Genomic DNA, 19,388 nt, shown 5'->3' on the forward strand with positions numbered 1-19,388 from the left:
AACATGTAGAAACAACAAATGGCTTCAGCAGACCTCATGGGGAGCTTTGGAACTGGGATGGCCCTTCAGAGTTGTTCCAAATGGGAGCAAGTAGGCCAAGACTTTACCACCCACACCAGCTAGCCCATGTACGTGGTCATCAACAGGCAAACTTGCTCGTTCCCACTGATTCCCAATTTTTCCTTTCTGGGCTCAGGTATGACCAACTCTGCTTTATATTCTGTTCCCACACAGTGAGCATACAGGGCTGCAGGCCTGCCTTGCCATTTTTTCCTGATTATGGCTCTAACGGGGCAGATGAGCCAATACTCACTTCCCCATGCGATTAGGTGGGTAAGTAGACTCAGGCTGCATTGCATGCTTACATTCACTCACACTTCTCTGTCTCCGCCTCATCACCAAATCTGTCTCACTCTCATTCTTGCTTCACTCTCTTCCTGGGCATGCCTGAATTTGCAGATCCCTAAATGTAAATTCAGAATGGGAGATAAGCAGACCCACTTTGGCACTGTGTCCATCATCTGGTTTTAGCCAACTTTTCCCAGAAAGTCCCATGATGGAGTTAGATTTTTTTTTTTTTTTTTGCTACTTTGCTCTTTGGCATCCTTGTACATATATACGATCCATCAGCCAGAATGCCAGAGCAGTGGAGGGGTGAGTGGCACCCCAACCCTAAGGAATGAATGTGTTTGGGTACCATTACTAATATCGCTTCAACCTAGGAAGGCATATTATTGAAGGTATTTTATAACACTGACTTAGAGAAATCCTCACTGGCCATGGCCAGCTTGATAACAACAACAACAAAAAATCATAGTTATCAATTATGAACCAGTTTCTATAACAACAGGTATAGGAATAGGCAATTGTGCATATTCTCTTTAATTCTTTTTTTTTTCCTCCCACAGAGCAGGGAGCCCGATGTGGGACTCAATCCCAGGACCCTGGGATCATGACCTGAGCTGAAGGCAGACGTTTAACGACTGAGCCACCCCGGCACCCCTATTCTCTTTAATTTTTATACCAACTCTTCAAAAAACATATTATCCCCCTTTTATAGATGAGTAAGCAGAGGATAACAAAAGAACTTGCTCATAATCACATAGCTGGTAAGTTGAAAGCTAATGTTCAAATGTTAGTTATCTGGTTCCTCAACCTGAGTTCTTTCTCCTATACCACACTGCCTTTAGAAATAGTAAATGGTTATTTAGTTCCTACTAAGAATAAAGTTCTTTACATACATTACCTAACTGAATGTTTATAGCAACTCTGTAACATTTATTACTGCCCAATTTTTCCACATGGAAAACTTGAAAAAATCAGTGAGCTAAAGCAAAATAAGTCAATCAGAGAACGACAAGTATCATATGATCTCACTGATATGAGGAATTCTTAATCTCAGGAAACAAACTGAGGGTTGCTGGAGTAGTGGGGGATGCGAGGGATGGGGCGGCTGGGTGATAGACACTAGGGAGGGTATGTGCTATGGTGAGCGCTGTGAATTGTGCAAGACTGTTGAATCACAGACCTGTACCTCTGAAACAAATAATATATTATATGTTAAAAAAAAAAAGAAGAAGAAGAAGATAGTAGGAAGGGAAAAATGAAGGGGGAGACACCGGAGGGGGAGAAGAACCATGAGAGATGATGGACTCTGAAAAACAAACTGAGGGTTCTAGAGGGGAGGGGGTGGGGGGATGGGTTAGCCAGTGATGGGTATTAAGGAGGGCACTTATTGCATGGAGCACTGGGTGTTATATGCAAACACTGAATCATGGAACACTACATCAAAAACTAATGAGGTGTATGGAGACTAACATAATAAAATAAAATAAAATAAAAATAAATACATAAAAATAAAAGTAAAAAAAAAAAATCAGTGAGCTAAGTGGCCATGCCACAGTTCATGGTCTTATTGTTCCCTGAGCCTGTATCCTCTCCACTCTGTCTCAAGCTCTGTGTCCTTGGTGAGAAAATAGAGAGCTCAGAGAAGTCACATGGGAATGTTCAAACATCTCTACAATCTAAACAAGTCATGAGATATTGTCTACACTAACTGCTATATAGGTAATGTCAGAAGTCAAAGTGCTCCCGCCTTTTAGCAATAAACCAGATTTTAATGATCCATATCCTCTCCTTCCAACTGAAGTCTACTTGGCAACCTTTACAAACAGAGATCCCTGGGTCCCTAGAAAGACCCCAGGATTCGCAAGGAAGATGATCTTCACTGCAAAGAAATATTATGAGACTCATAAGCATCCATGAAAGTTATGTAGAGGAGGGCAGATGGAAGAGGGAACGTTCAAGGCAATGTCTTTAACACCTACTGAGCCCATCACCAGGTTACCAGAGTCCCTGGGACCTGAATATAACTCCTCTGAATGACTCCAAATACATATTAACCTCCACTAGCACCTGAGAAGAGATCTAGGGGAAATAATATTCATATATAATAGCCTCTTCCAACATTCACCAGGATGAGGCCTCAGAAAAGTGACTTCAAACAGCAATTCAAAGTGCTGGTGAACCAAATGGAATGGAAAATTAGTCATGATTTCAGGGTTTTGCCAACATCAATTTCAAAGCTGAGATCTTTAATAAAGCTGACTTATGATAGGCTATGTAAAAGAATCCAGACACAAAAGCCTACATACATATCACTCCACTTACAGGAAATGTCCAGAATAAGCAAATCTGTAGAGCCAGAAAGTAGATTAATGTTTGCCTAGGGCTTGGTGGGGGAATAAGGGGCACAAAAGTTTATTTTTAAGGTGTCAAAATAGTCTAAAATAAATAAATAAATAAATAAATAAATAAGATTATGGTGATGGCTGCACAATTCCTTATAAATACTCAAAACTTCAAATTGTAAATTTTAAATAGGTGACTTTTATGATATGTAAAAAAGATAAAAGCTGTTAAAAAAGAAAGATGATTTGCAACATATTGATGAAGCATCAATTAAGGACACTTACAGTGAAAAGAATAATCACAAAGCATTAAAAATAAAAATAGGTAAGGAGGAGGGACCATGGTAGAAGAACAGGAGACCCTCGTTTCATCTGGTCCCTTGAATTCAGCTAGATACCCATCAAATCATTTTGAACACCTGTGAATTCAACCTGAGACCTAAGAAAAGAATTGCTGCAAATCTACAAATAGAAAATCGAGTACTTTTTGCAAGGTAGGAGGTGTGGAGAAGTGAATCCGAGGGGATATACTAAAAGATAAACTGCAGAGGGAGGGGGCCTCCATAAGCTGGTACCAGAAAGTGACATAGCCGCGGAGTGCAAAATCAGAACTTTTAGAGTCTATTTCTGTGAGGGACATTCCTGCCTGAAAGGTGCTCAAGTGGCAAAGTGGGGCAGAATCCTAGGTGGGACAGTGTGGTCTCAGGATCCCTGGGACCACAGAAAGAACGGGGTGCCTGAGTATGGCAGAATTGCCAAGCATAGGAGCAGGGGAACCGGCTACAATCAGCAAGCCCAGGAGTGGTCTCTCAGGTAGGTGTTGCCATAAACCCAGAAACGTGGCACAACAGGGTGACCACTCTCCAAACAAGGGCCCAGCAAACAGCAAAACCGCTGTGAGACCCCTGCCTTTCCCCCAGGAGGAGCAGCACAGGTGCAGGCATGACAGGGCAACCACTCCTGGAGCAGGGGCCCAGGAAATAGCAAACCACTGCAATGCCCTGCTCCTTTCCCTGGGGAGGAGTGGTGTGGGTACACGCATGATTGGGCAACCAATGCCCAGAGCAAGGGCCCAGAAAGCAGCCCAGTGTGGTGAGATTCCCTTCCCTCCCCTGGGAGGATTGGTGTGGGTGTTCTCCGAAGGAGTCTGTGGAGTTTAGCACATACAAAGGTGCTTGACTGCTTCTCTCTGAGGGTGCACTAAAGAGTGGGGCCTTTGGCTCCAGGGCTAGAGATTGGGGTGCCACCATTTTTGTTTCATTTTCATCCTCTAAAGCAGAGCAGAAAACCTTCAGGGAACAAAAGCCACATAGAGCAACCTGAAGCAGCTTACAACTGAGCCCTGCCCCCTGGCAAGGGGTGGTGCAAACTCACCCAGGGAAAGACACCTGAGTATAAGTCCAACAGGCCCTTCCCCCAGAAGACCAGCAGGAATATCAGGCTAATACCAACTCTACGGATCACATAGAACTAAAAAATTTCTGTGCTAGGGAAAAATAGTATATAGAATTTGAGGTTTTATTCTTATGATTCTCTAGGCTTTCAGTTTAAAATTTTCTTTTTTTCCTTTTCAACTACCTTTATATTTTATCAACCTTTTAAGGCTTTCTTCAATTTTCTTTTTTTTTTCATTTCATAGATATATTCTTCATTTTTGGCCTTTCACTGTATTCAATTTTATTTTAGTGTATATATATATATATATATATATATATATATATATATATATACACACACACATATATGGTTTTCTTTCTTTACAATTTTGAGATCAGGTGTCATCTAACAAACACACTAAAATAAACCCACGACCAAAGGTACCACCCTTTTCTGTCTACCTGTTTGATTATACTCTCTCTTTTTTCTCCTTTTTCTTTCTTTTTTTGGTTTCTGATCTCTTCTGATTTGCTTAGTGTATATTTCACTGGGGTCGTGTTTGATATTTTATTTTTTTATTTCTTTTTTGTTCTCTGGTTCATCTATTCTTCTCTGGACAAAGTGGCCAGAAGGAAAAATTCCCAGAAAATAAGGTAAGAGGCAATAATCACTGTCAGACACTTAATAAATATGGATATTGGTAAAATGTCAGAACTAGAATTCAGAATAACAAATATAAGATACAAGCTGGGCTTGAAAAAAGCATACAAGACACTAGAGAATCCCTTTTTGGAGAAATAAAAAAACTAAGATCTAATCAGGTTGAAATCAAAAAGGCTTTTACTGAGATTCAATCAACAATGGAGGCTCTTACTGCTAGGATAAATGAGGCAGAAGAGAGAATAAGTGATACAGAAGATAAAATTATGGAAACAAAGAAACTGAGCAAAAGAGAGATAAACAATTACTGAACCATGACGGAGGATTCAAGAGATCAACGATACCATAAAGCAAAACAATATTAGGATTATTTCCAGAAGAAGAAAGAGAGAGAAAGGCAGAATGTCTATCTGAGCAAATTATAGCTGAGAACTTCTCTAATCTGGGGAAGGAAATAGGCATTCAAGTTCAAGAGGCACAAGAGAACCCCCTCAAAATCAATAAAAATAGATCAACACCCTGACATGCAGGAGTGAAGCTTGCAAATTTCAGAGATAAAGAGAAAATTCTGAAAGCAGCTTGAGCCAAGAGGTCATTAACCTACAAGGGTAGGAACATTAGACTGGCAGCAGGCCTATCCACAGAGATCTGGCAGGCCAGAAAGATCTAGCATTATATATTCAGGGTACTAATGAGAAAAACATGCAGCCAAGATACTTTATCCAGCAAGGCTGTCATTCATAATGGAAGGAGAGATAAAGAGCTTCCAGGACAAAGAGAAACTAAAAGAATTTGTGATCACTAAACCAGCCCTGCAAGAAATATCAACGGGGATCCTGTAAGTGAAGAAAGAGCCCAAAAGTAACATAGACCAGAAAGAAGCAGAGACAATACACAGAAACAGTGATTTTAGAGGTAATACAAGGCACTAAATTCATATCTTTCAACAGTTACTCTGAATGTAAATGGGCTAAATGTTCCAATCAAAAGACACAGGGCATCAGAATGGATTAAAAAGTAAGACCCATTGATATGCTGTTAACAAGAGACTCATTTTAGCCCAGACTGAAATCATGCTAAAGGACATCAAAAGAAATCTGGGGTAACAATCCTTATATCAGACAAATTAGATTTTAAACCAAAAACTATAGTAAGGGATGAAGAGGGACCCTATTATCATACTTAAAGGGTCTATCCAACAAGATCTAATGATTATAAATATTTATTGCCTAATTTGGGAGTAGCCAATTATATAAACCAATAAATAACCAAATTAAAGAAATACATTGACAATAATACAATAAACTGGGGGACTTTAACACCCTACTCACAGCAATAGACAGATCTTTTAAGCAGAAGATCAACAAGGAAAGAGGGCTTTGAATGACACACTGGACCAGATGGACTTCAAGATATATACACAGCATTCTATCCTAAAGCAACAGAATACACATTCTTCTTGACTGCACATGGAACATTCTCCAGACTAGATCACACAACGGGTCACAAATCAGGTCTCAACTGGTACCAAAAGACTGAGAGCATTCTCTGCATATTTTCAGACCACAATGCTTTGAAACTTGAACTCAATCACAAGAGGAAATTTGGAAAGAACTCAGATACTTGGAGGTTGAAGAGCATCCTACTAGAGAATGAATGGGTCAACCAGGAAATTAAAGAGGAATTTTAAAAAATCATGGAAACAAATGAAAATAAAAACACAACTGTTCAAAACACTGGCTCAGTTGTTAAGCATCTGCCTTCAGCTCAGGTCATGATCCCAGGATCTTGGGCTCCCTGCTCGCCGGGAAGCCTGCTTCTCCTTCTCCCACTCCCCCTGCTTGTGTTCCTTCTCTCACTGTCTCTCTTTCTGTCAAATAAATAAAATCTTTAAAAGAAAAAAAAAACTTTGGGGATGCAGCAAAGGCGGTCTTAAGAGGAAAGTACATAGCAATACAAGCCTTTCTCAAGAAAATAGAAAAGTCTCAAATATACAAGCTAACCTTATACTTAAAGGAGCTGGAGAAAGAACAGCAAACAGAGCCTAAACTCAGCAGAAGAGAATTAATAAAGATTACAGCAGAAATCAATTAAATAGAAACCAAAAGAACAGTAGAACATATCAACGAAACTAGAAGCTGGTTCTTTGAAAGAATTAATAAGACTGATAAACCTCTGGCCAGACTTATCACAAAGAAAAGAGAAAGGACCCAAATTAATAAAATCATGAATGAAAGAGGAGAAATCATGACCAACACCAAGGAAATGCAATTTTAAGAACATATTATGAGCAACTATATGCCAACAAATTAGACAATCTGGAAGAAATGGATGCATTCCTAGAAATTTATAAACTACCAAAACTGAAACAGGAAGAAATAGAAAACTTGAACAGACACATAACCAGCAAGGAAATTGAAGCAGTAATTAAAAATCTCCCAACAAACAAAAGTCCAGGGCTGGATGGCCTCCCAAGGGAAATGCTACCAACCATTTAAAGAAGAATTAATACCTATTCTTTTGAAGCTGTTTCAAAAAATAGAAATGGAAGGAAATCTTCCAAACTCTTTCTATGAGGCCAGCATTACCTTGGTCCCAAAATGAGACAAAGACCCCACCAAAAAGGAGAATTACAGACCAATGTCCCTGATGAACATGGATACAAAAATTCTTACCAAGATACTAGACAATAGAATCCAACAGTACATTAAAAGGATTATCCACCACAACCAGTGGGCTATAAGGGTGGTTCAACATTTGCAAATCAATGAATGTGATATATCACATTTATAAAAGAAAGGACAAGAACCATATGATCCTCTCAATCGATGCATAAAGAGCATTTGACAAAATACAGCATTCTTTCTTGATTAAAACACTCCACAGTTTTGGGATAGAGGGAACATACCTCAGTATCATAAAAACCATATATGAAAAGCCCACAGTGAGTATCATTCTCACCGGGAAAAAACTGAGAGATTTTTCCCAAGGTCAGGACATGACAGGGATGCCCACTCTCACCACTATTGTTCAACATAGTACTAGAAGTCCTAGCCACAGCAATCAGACAACAAAAAGAAATAAAAGGCATTCAAATAGGCAAAGAAGAAGTCAAACTCTCACTCTTCACAGATGACATGATGCTTTATGTGAAAAACCCAAGACTCTACCCCAAAATTGCTAGAACTCATACAGGAATTTCAGCAATGTGGCAGGATATAAAATCAATGCACAGAAATCAATTGCATTTCTATACACTAAAAATGAGACAGAAGAAAGAGAAATTAAGGAATCAATCCCATTTAAAAGGGCACCAAAAACCACAAGATAACTAGGAATAAACCTAATCAAAGAGGTAAATGATCTGTACTCTGAAAGATAACGAAATACTTATGAAAGAAATTGAGGAAGACACAAAGAAATGGATTGGAAGAATAAACATTGTGAAAATGTCTATGCTGCCCAGAGCAATCTATATATTCAGTGCAATCCCTATCAAAATATCATCAACATCTTTCACAGACTGGAACAAATAATCCTAAAATTTGTACAGAAGCAGAAAAGATCCTGAATACCCAAAGGAATGTCGAAAAAGAAAACCAAAGCTGGTGGCATCACAATTCCAGACTTTAAGCTCTATTACAAAGCTGTAATCATAAAGATAGTATGGTACCGGCACAAAAACAGATACATAGATCAATGGAACAGAATAGAGAACCCAGAAATGGACCCTCAACTCTGTGGTCAACTAATCTTCAACAAAGCAGGAAAAAATGTCCAGTGGAAAAAAGACAGTCTCTTCAACAAATGGTGCTGGGAAAATTGGACAGTCATATGTAGAAGAATGAAACTGGACCATTTTCTTATACCATACACAAAGATAAACTCAAAACGGATTAAACGCCTCCATGTGAGACAGGAATCCATCAAAATCCTAGAGGAGAACATAGGCAGCAACTTCTTCGACCTCGGCTGCAGCAACTTCTTGCTAGACACATCTCCAAGGGTAAGGGAAACAAAAACAAAAATGAACTATTGGGACTTCATCAAGATAAAAAGCTTCTGCACAGCAAAGGAAACAGTCAACAAAACTAAAAGGCAACCTACGGAATGCGAGAAGATATTTACAAATGATATATCAGATAAAGAGTTAGTATCCAAGATCTGTAAAGAACTTATAAAACTCAACACCCCAAAAACAAATAATCCAGTCAAAAAATGGGCAGAAGACATGAATAGACATTTGTCCAAAGAAGACATACAGATGGCCAACAGACACATGAAAAAATGCTCAACATCACTTGGCATCAGGGAAATCCAAATCAAAACCACAATGAGACACCACCTCACACCCGTCAGAATGGCTAAAATTAACAAGACAGGAAACAATAAATGTTGGCGTGGATGTGGAGAAAGGGGAACCCTCCTACACTGTTGGTGGGAATGCAAACTGGTACAGCCACTCTGGAAAACAGTATGGAGGTTCCTCAAGAAGTAAAATAAAGCTATCCTATGATCCAGCAATTGCACTACAAGGATTTACTCCAAAGATACAAATGTAGTGATCCAAAGGGGCACATGCCCCCCCATGTTTATAGTAGCAATGTCCACAATAGCCAAACTATGGAAAGAGCCCAGATGTCCATCAAAAGATGAATAGATAAAGAATATGGGGTGTGTATATATATATATATATATATATATATATATATACACACACACACACACACACACACACACACACACATATATATATATATACACCCCATCATATATATGTATATATATAGCCCCACACATACACACAATGGAATATTACACACACACATACACACACACAGACATATATACACACATATACACACAATGGAATATTACACAGCCATCAGAAAGGATGAGTACTTGACATTTACATCTACGTGGATAGAACTGGAGGGTATTATGCTGAGTGAAATAAGTCGATCAGAGAAAGACAGTTATCATATGGTTCCACTCATATGTGGAATATAAGAAAGAGCACAAAGGATCATAGGGGAAGGGAGGGAAAACTGAATGGGAAGTAATAAGAGAGGGAAACAAACCATGAGAGACTCTTAACTATAGGTAACAAACAGCATTGCAGAACGGGAGGTGGGTGGGGGGATGGGTAATTGGGTGATGCGCATTAGGGAGGTCACATGATGTGATGTGCCCTGGGTGTTCTATGCAACTGATGAATTATTGAACTTTACATCTGAAACTAATGATGTACTATATGTTGGCTAATTGAATTTAAATAAAAAATAAATTAAAAATTAATTAATTAAAATTAAAATAGGTAAATACAGAAATACATGAGAAAAGTCAACCTAAGATTTTATCAAAAATTGCCAATTAAAATTTAGGTCTGAAGTTCAGTACACACTTTGTCTAATTTGAATTGGTTTTCCTATTTCAAGTCTTTAGTTAAGGTTACTTGAGAATAGAACCTGAAATCACAAAAGAAAATCAATACCACAGTTGACCAAGGCCAGGTTCAATAATACTGCCCACATCTGAGTGCAGTGAGGGAAAACAGCATTCATTAGTCATATAATAACTACATGGCCTCTTGCTTATCTCAGAAATCCCTCCAAGGAACACAACCATTTCCCACCTATTTTTTTTTTCATTTCCCACCTATTATTTCCTATTGATTTTTACCATCTGCCAAGAGGCAGAGAAGGAAGAGGAATTACAACTGAAGAAGGTGAGACCAGAGGGGGCAAAGATAGAACTGCACAGCTCTGTGGATGCAATGCCAGATGGGCATGCAAGGCTTTCAACTCATAACTCACTTTTTTGTGTATTCAATTATCTGACTCAACTGATCCCGAGTGAGCTGGTATTCCATTTGCTCACCTGAGTCCTATGTTCAAAAGAATTTGAAGGGACATTGTTACATTGAGAAATCCACCATTATCATCATCATCATCATCATCATCTTGTTACTGTTGTTATGATGATGTTTGGCATATATGCAAATACCATCACAATCCCAGCTCACTATTTTCTATAATGAAATAATTATCATCAGAGAGCTCTCCCCCAAGTAGTCAAGGTTCCCAGAGGATCCCCTTATATATCAAGAAGAAGCAGAACCTGTTTCATTTAACACGTGAAGAAACTTAACATATGCAGTATTTATTAAGTGCCAAGCTCTATTCTAAGTTCTTTAGGTATATTAACCCATACAATTCTCAGAACAACTCCACAGGAAAGGTATTTTAATTACTGCCTCCATTTTACAAATGAGAAACTGAGGCATGAAGTTTAGGAAGCTATACAAAGTCACAAGGCTATGAAATGGGAGAGGGGAAATTGAGCCAAGGCAGTCTGGTATTTAAGTGCTTACTTATAACCACCATGCAAACTGCCTTCAAACTGCCTCTTTTGAAAGAGCTTTCCTCTCCTCCAGAGGTAGTGATTCTGATGACTATCATTTCCTAAGTCATGCAACTTTTATCCCACAAAATAGAAGAAGATGGAGAAGAATAACCAGCGATAAATACTGAGAAAGAATGGCAAGGTGGCAGAAACAAATACTTCATAGGAAGATTGGGATGCCCTGGAACAAACTGCCCAAATTTAAGGAAGTTACTAAAGAAAGTGTTTAGGCAGGATCTTATCAGTGAAACAATACTATCTTAAAAGAACTATCAAATCCCTAATTTGAAAACAGAAATGAGGGTGAATCCTGGAGTGTGCTTGTTAGCCTGCAATGTTTGTGTCAATCTGTTTAATATTATGGTTCCTTAACCTCAATATAAAACACAGCACTTAGTGTCTAGAAGCACTATGCTAAGTGCTTTTTAATCAACAGTTACTCTTTGAGTCCTCTCAACTAGCCTACAAAAAAGTGCTAACATATTAAGAATAAACATGAATATAGTGAGTCCAGGCCCATCCTAAGCACTTCATGTTCTCAGGTAATTCTCACAATAATACTTTCAGAAAGAAACTGTTCATTTTATTATCCTCATTTTACTGATGAGGAAACTGAGCCAGTGAAAATTTAAGTAGGTTGTCCAAGGTCACACAGTTAGTAAGAGGTGGATCCAGGGTTTGAACCAAGCAATCAGACTCCAACCTGGGCATTTTACCACTGACTTGTATTGGTTCTATATATCTCTGCTAGTCATTTTACAAATGCTATTAATAATTATACTAAGCCAATTTTACAATTGAGGAAAATGACCTTGGAAGCGTTAGAATGTTTCACCAAGGTCACTTGGATAGTGAGTGGCAGTTCCGCATTTTGAACTACTGTCTCTTAAACTCCAGGGCTCTCACTCTTAAATATTACATAAGTATCATAACCTACAAGATACACAGAGAGAAACCTAAGTTACAAGAAGGCCCAGAACTCAGATAAAGCTTTAGCTAAAAGACAGCATGACCTTGCTCTCAGAAGCAAATACCAATCCCTCTTTATGTCCCTTACAGACAAAGTCCAGCATGGAACTAAGTTTTTGGCCCCTAAACATGAACACCCACTCTCCTCAAACAGAGTTCCAGCTACCCACCTCTAAGAGGCTACCAGCAGTTGGGTGTGTGTCTCCACCATTGTTAGCACCTGAACCCATCTCGTTCTTGGAATGGAACACCCTCCATTACTTAGTGACTTCGCCTTTTGACCAATCTGGCTTTGTAATAAAATATCCGCCTTGTAGGTCATTTGTTACAAGGTGGTATTTGCTCAGTAAACATCTCTTGATTAAGTAGTAAATGAATGCTAGAGTTGTTGAATGGATCAAATTAGATAAACCTACAAAGCACTTAGTTCTGTACCTAAAATATAGAGCCTGCTCAATAAATAGTAGCTCCTGTGCTACTATTCTAATTGTTATTACACCATTTTTGGTTTTGTTATTGCTATTTATTAAAGGACAGAAAAAACATATAGACATATAGTAAAGCCCAAAAAGTAACACTAGTTACTGGAAAGAACTCATAGAGGAAAAAAGGGGAGATCATTTTCCTCCCTACTAATAGGGTGGCCAGGAGAGTTCAGAGAGGATGACTATAATGTAACATGGCTTATCTGCAATTCAGCACCTCCCCGTGGGATCAAGACTCATTATCAGGTTTAGATTGGTTTTATACATGTAGATCAACTGAGAAAAGAATGATTTACTTCAAATAATAGTTTAGTAGACTGTTATTTGGTTTAAAAGTTCTAAAATACTATTTTAGTTACATGATTACAGAAACTCAAAAATTCAGATAAAATGAAAAAGACAAAATTAAAATTACATGTGAATGACAATGTTTTCATATATGCATATGCACACACACATACACACACACACACAGATGGTCCCTGACTTACAATGGTTCAACTTATTTTTCACCTTCATAATGGTTTTGAAGCAATATGCAGTCAGCAGAAAGCATACTTCAAATTTTGAATTTTGATCTTTTCCTGGACCAGCAGTGTTAGGCTCCCCTCCCATGATGTTGGGCACTGGCAGCAAGTGGCAGCTCCCTGTCAGCCACTCGATCATGAGGGTAAACAACCAATGCACTTACAACCATTCTGTACTGAACCAACCATTCTGTTTTTCACTTTCAGTACAGTGTTTAATATATTACATGAGATAGTCAACGTTTTATGATAAAATAGGCTTTGTGTTAGATGATTCCGCTTGACTGTAGGCTAATACAAATACTCTGAGCACGTGTAAAGTAGGCTAGGCTAAGCTATGGTGTCTGGTAGATTGGGTGTATTAAATGGATTTTCAACTTATGATGAGTTTATTGAGATATAACCCCACTGTCACGTTCAAGGAAGATCTGTGTATAGTTTGGTATCACTATTTAGCATTTAGTATTACTAAACTACTTAGTAGTCAGTTACTATTTAGTATTACTAAACTATTATTTGCGTCATTTAGGGGAAATATATATACCTTTTAATATACTTATATATTTGTTCAGAATTTTCCTATCAAATATATATGCATATTTCTCTATGCATATTTCTCTCTTCCTTCTTTGTATACCTATAAATACACATACAAACATATCTATATACTCAAGGGTTGCATGTTTTTGTAGTTCTTCGTATCTGTGTATATAGGTCCTTAGACCTCTTTGCTACTGCAAGCATCTGATCCAGAATAAAAAGTAGTAAGGCTTTTAGAAGACTATAGTGAACATTTATTTTTTGGACCACTCACTAACCTTTCTCCATCCTTAGTCTGTGAACTTCAGGTAAGGCATCACTCCTGTTTCCAGATGGGGAGCCAGTCGCAGCCAATCAGCAAAAGGAATTCCTTGCCACTGTGATTGGTTCAGAAACAGGGGACATATGACCCACCATAGTCCAATCAGAGTGCATCTCAGGACTAGTTGAAAAGTTCCCTCTTCACTGTTAGACCTGAGGCCACCATACTGAGCAGGAAGGAACAAAACTAACACAAGGGCAGTTACGATGAGAGATGGTGAAAATCCCAAGAACTGATGGTAATTTCTGAGCGCCTGGATCAATATCTGAGCAAGTTGGAACTCTGGCCTCCTCAATTACATAAGCAAATAAATTCCTGTTCTTAATTTAGCTGATGTGAGCAAAGTTTTGTTTCTGGGCAATAGAAATCATCTTAACTACTATAAGCACAAATCCTACAAACCAAACTTTAGTTTTAGTCCCAGTGCCTCCCCCTTCTTTGTCTCTTTTGCTTGAGAAGAAATTCCTTTCCAATATAAACCCAAATGAGTCAGCATACTCGGACTTAGGCCAGCCAAGAACACATGGCTTATTAAAACAAATCATCCGGTCTATCTCACTCTAGAAAGACCTTTCTTTCTGTATGTTTCAAATACCCCTCTGTGTCATTGATTTCTAAATGCCAAAAGTTGTTCAAATTCCTCCAATTCAACAAGCAAATAGAAATTAAAATTTTGGTGAACATCAGGAAAGAAAATCTTACAACGAGATTGTAAAAGTTCCCTCATGAGGTGGTTGCACTTGGAAAAGAGATTTGTGGTTCAATACAATAAAAAGTTATTTCCCCACCTGTCCTCATCAAGCTTAATGAATACCCGACACATAAAACACCCCCCTTTATTTCTGCATTCTGTGTCCTGGTGGGGATCAGACCCCCCCAGCACATCAAAATGGTACCTCCACCCCCAGGCAGAGTGCAGTATCTCCAGGCATCATTTGCCATAGGCAAATATAGAGCCTTTCCCAAATGAAAAAACAAACTTTGTATCAAAGAAAGCAGCAGACTATCTTTGAAAACTAGAGCCCAAAATACTAATAATGTAGTCAGATATATTCAAGAAGTATACGGAACAAATATACATACTGTTTTACAGTATTTACATTTTGAAGGGAACACTTTATATCTATTTTTGAAACCTTGTTATGTTCTGTAATTTCCATCGCCTGTCACACCCATAGCAATTTATCTGCACCTCTCTTGTGGAATTTATCATTTGCCACTTTTATGATCATTACATATGTGTAAGTCTTATCTTTTCTACAAGAATGCAGACTCCTTGAGGGAAGTGATCTTGTTTACCCTTGTATCTCAGACATGACATAACACAGTAGCTTATAGATACTGGGTCTTCCATAAATATTAGAAACATGAAAAAAGTGTTTAAGTGTATTTTTTAAAAGCAGGGTAAACCTGGAGGGAAACATAAAGCATTTTTTCACTTGTTAAAGGAGATTGCATTAGAGGCAACTTGTAAAAGTAGATAAGGAGTTGTAGCTCAAACTGCAGTGGAGAAATTGGTTCTTCCTGGAAACTCAATCATTAATTCATACATTTAACATCATTCATTAACTGAACTGATATCTATAAAAGCTACTGATAAAATTAAGAGTAGTAGGAAGATTAGACCAAGTTACTTCTATGGAAAGATGGAAAACTGCTCCATTTTCCCAGATCTCAGTATTTTGTGCAGTCAGTGACATCATGGAATTTATTTTATCACAGTTCTTGCTTAATTAGGACATAAGAGAAAGGTAGGATGATAAAGAGTAGGGAATTTTCAAATGAAAAATGTCTTTCCCCGCAGCAAGTTATAAAAAGGAAATTAGAGTTTCCTGTTTGTTTGTTTTTGTGGCAGCAAAATTGAAACAAAAAAAAAAAAAAACACCTAAAAGGGGAAGAGAAAGAGAGGAAGAAGAGAGAAAAATTATGTAAAACCTTAAATTTCCAAAGAACAAGAGACAGAATTATGAGTGAGTCCTGGAAAGACTCCTGAGCTGGGATAAAAAGACACCATGTGAAAAAAAGTATCTTTTTAAGTCTAGTAGCCTCCCCTGGATTAAGAATAGTCAAAATTAGTGAGAAATGAGAAACATGCTGTACCTTGTACATTGGTTTCATTCAAACCTAGCTCTAAAATACATAAATAGTTTGATATTGATATCATTGATATCTTCAAAGTCTACATTTTTCCACTGGAAAATGTGACAGTGTTTATTATTTTGCCCTCTTCACATTCAAAAAGAAATTATTATGTCCAGGTATAATAATATTATTCAAATAAAATATAAAACAAGAGGCCAGTAATGGTGCTAGACAAATAAGAGATCCTAAAATGTTAGTCAATGAGTAGTTAGTTATAAAGAACACTTCTCTGTCAATTATACCTCAGAAAAGCTGGGAAAAAAAACTATGTAAAAGTTTGGGGAATTTTTCTAATATAATTACCTTGTTTAAAAAAAAAAAAAAACACTTTGAGTATGCTGCCATTCATATAAATATTACAAAATCACATATCCCCCAGTAAAATATAAGAGTAAAGAACAAGTATATGCTATTATCCAAGTAGAATCCTTAATTCTATAAATGGCAGGTAAATACATTTGTGTTCAACAAAATAATTGCATTTTAATTCATTCTAATAAAAAAACAAGCAAGAAAACTCTTTCTCCCATTTCTCTGTGTAGGTGGTATCCCAGTCCATAGTCCAGGCATACAGAAGAAACCTATTTTTTTCTACATCAATATAATTCATCTTTCAAATCTGGATATATGCTGAAATCCTCAGCCAGCTTGATGTTTCTTCTTTTTTCTCTCTGGGGAAGCTTCCAAGTTCCAGATAGGGTTTATATAGGCTGTAGGAGTCCAAGTGGGGATTCTGTTCCTTGATGCCATTTCTCCATGCAGGCATTTATTGGTAAATCCATCATCCTGCTTTGTCTTTGGTCATAGGTCCACACAAGTAAATTACAGAGATATGCCTCACTTCCATTTACATGAACCTTACAGGTACAGTCTTCGCTGCTTTAGTGCAATGCTTGGTGTTAGAGGAATGATTCAGCTTCTAGTTCACTCTGAGATACTCTCTGAGGCTTTGGAAAGACTTCATTGGGTTTGATTCAACAAGCAGCCATTTCTGGGCATACTGCTGCTTCCTAGAGTTCAGTTTAGTTTCTATTCTAGAAAAGTTTCTACTCTAGAAAAGATGGTCACTGTGATAGAAGGGATGGGGCTATGGCATGTGCAGAGTCAGCAGGGGAAGTGGTACACTCTTCTTCGGTCTCATTATGTTTCTCCAAATATTTTTTCTGGGCTTGGAGCCTTCTCAATTCTCTTAAGTACTTCAGGCTGTAAACCAATGCCAAGAAGAGATTGGCAGGCTATTTTTTTTTCTTTCTGGATTGCTACATCCTTCTCCTGAGGCAATGGCCCAGGATGCCCTAGCTGTTTGAATAAGAAGAAAGTTCAAAAGAATGGAATTATCAGAAGGGGTAAAAAAAAATTGTTTAATATTTCAAACTTTCCCAGGAAATAGGAAAAATGTCTATGAGGTTATGTGGAAGAAAATTAGCATAATGTTGAGGTTAGGTGGAAGAAATTAGCATAAATTAGAATAAAGTACTCTGATTTTGCTGATCTCTTTGCCTCCAATCCTATAGAACTGAACTTTGAATCTCTTTCAAATAGAGAAACTTGCAACAAAGACATTCTTTCCTGTAACATATTCTTCTGTAGACTTCATTGTACAACCTGAAACATCTCTAGGGATAAATCTTTGTTTTCTTCAGTAGATCTCATTATTAGAAATTGAACTCTTCCCTCTATGAAATATATCCAAGATCAACAACTGGTCATCTTGGCCTTGCCCTTGGAAGTCCTTCTAAGTCATACAGATAAAGTTCTCTTCAAACTCCTTAATAAATTAATCCCTTCCAAACCAATATCATATATTCAGCTATTTTTCTTCAGAGTTTATAAATTCCTTCACAAAGAAAGTGTCACTAAAAGTCAGACAATGTCTACGTGTGTCTCTTATATCATGCAATATCAGAAATTTCTTATTGATTTGGTCATTTTGTCCCACATTCATTACAATAAAAATCCACACTTGTACTCATCTGGGAGGACTATAAACAGCTTGATGAGGCTATGATTTATAAATTAGTGAATGTTCACTTTTATTTGAAAATAGTTCAAACATTTCAACAGCCCATCAGCCTCTAATAGTGTGTACAAATCATCCATCTGGACTGTCTCTGTGCAGTGAACATGCATCATTTATGTATCTACAACATGCCTTGCACACCTTATATTTGGTGTTTACTTATATTTTGGTCATTTTCTACTTTTAGGAATCTTGCCATTCCAAGGTAGAGCTAGACAACTTGAATTACCAGACATCTCTGCTACTGGGATATAGATATGTGACATGGATTCTGCCACTCACACGTACCTGAGCACACCTGGGTTCTGAAGGATGTGACAGACAGACACTTCCAAGGATGTAGGAATTGATATTCTGGTAATTGTGGTGACACAGACACCTGGTTCTTTGCAGGTAGCAGTGGAGGAGCTCCTGGCATCCAATCATAGAGCATCGTAGGTTCAGTGGTGATAGGGTGACATTTTTCTCTGCTGAAGGTCCTTTAGTGGGACTAAGAATTGTCCCTGGACAGGAGATTCAGAAATCTAGTTCTCATGCCCTCCTGGAAAGTCCGAAGTTACCAGTAACCTTTTAGAAATTCCTCTTCTGGGGTGCCAGAGTGGCTCAGTCGTTAAGCGTCTGCCTTCAGGTCAGGTCATGATCCCAGGGTCCTGGGATCAAGCCCCTCATCAGGCTCTCTGCTCTGTGCAGAGCCTGCTTCTCCCTCTCCCACTCACCCTGCTTGTGTTCCCTTTCTTGCTGTGTCTCTCTCTGTCAAATAAATAAAATCTTAAAAAAAAAATTCCTCTTCTGATTAAACTAGATGTTGTTTGCAGTGCAAAACACTTTTATAATTACTGAACAAATAAATAATCATATGGTATTACATGTATACATAAAAAAATAATCTCATTCATGTTGACATGTTAACACTGTTACTGAGATTCTAAGGAGGAAAAAACAGCAGATATTTAAAACACTAGGCATTTGCTACATAGTCCAGGCAACATGACGACCCGATCTTCATTGGCGAATAGTTTTTTCACTTCTTTTTTTCATGTTTATACTTTTGGTGCCTCTATTTTTGACCTATTAAAACGAAGGAGTGTTTACAGGCATCGTTTCTATTACTGGTGATTTACTTTAATACAGTCCTATGGAAGACAAAACAGGACTGCCTAATACAATTATTCCAAATCCTAAAGGCATACATTCTGTGAGCAATTACTGACTACTTTCCATGTACGGTGGGTAGCAAAGATAAAATGCACA

This window comes from Zalophus californianus, chromosome 11 (genome assembly GCF_009762305.2).
Source record: "Zalophus californianus isolate mZalCal1 chromosome 11, mZalCal1.pri.v2, whole genome shotgun sequence".
NCBI classification, from domain to species: Eukaryota; Metazoa; Chordata; class Mammalia; order Carnivora; family Otariidae; genus Zalophus; species Zalophus californianus.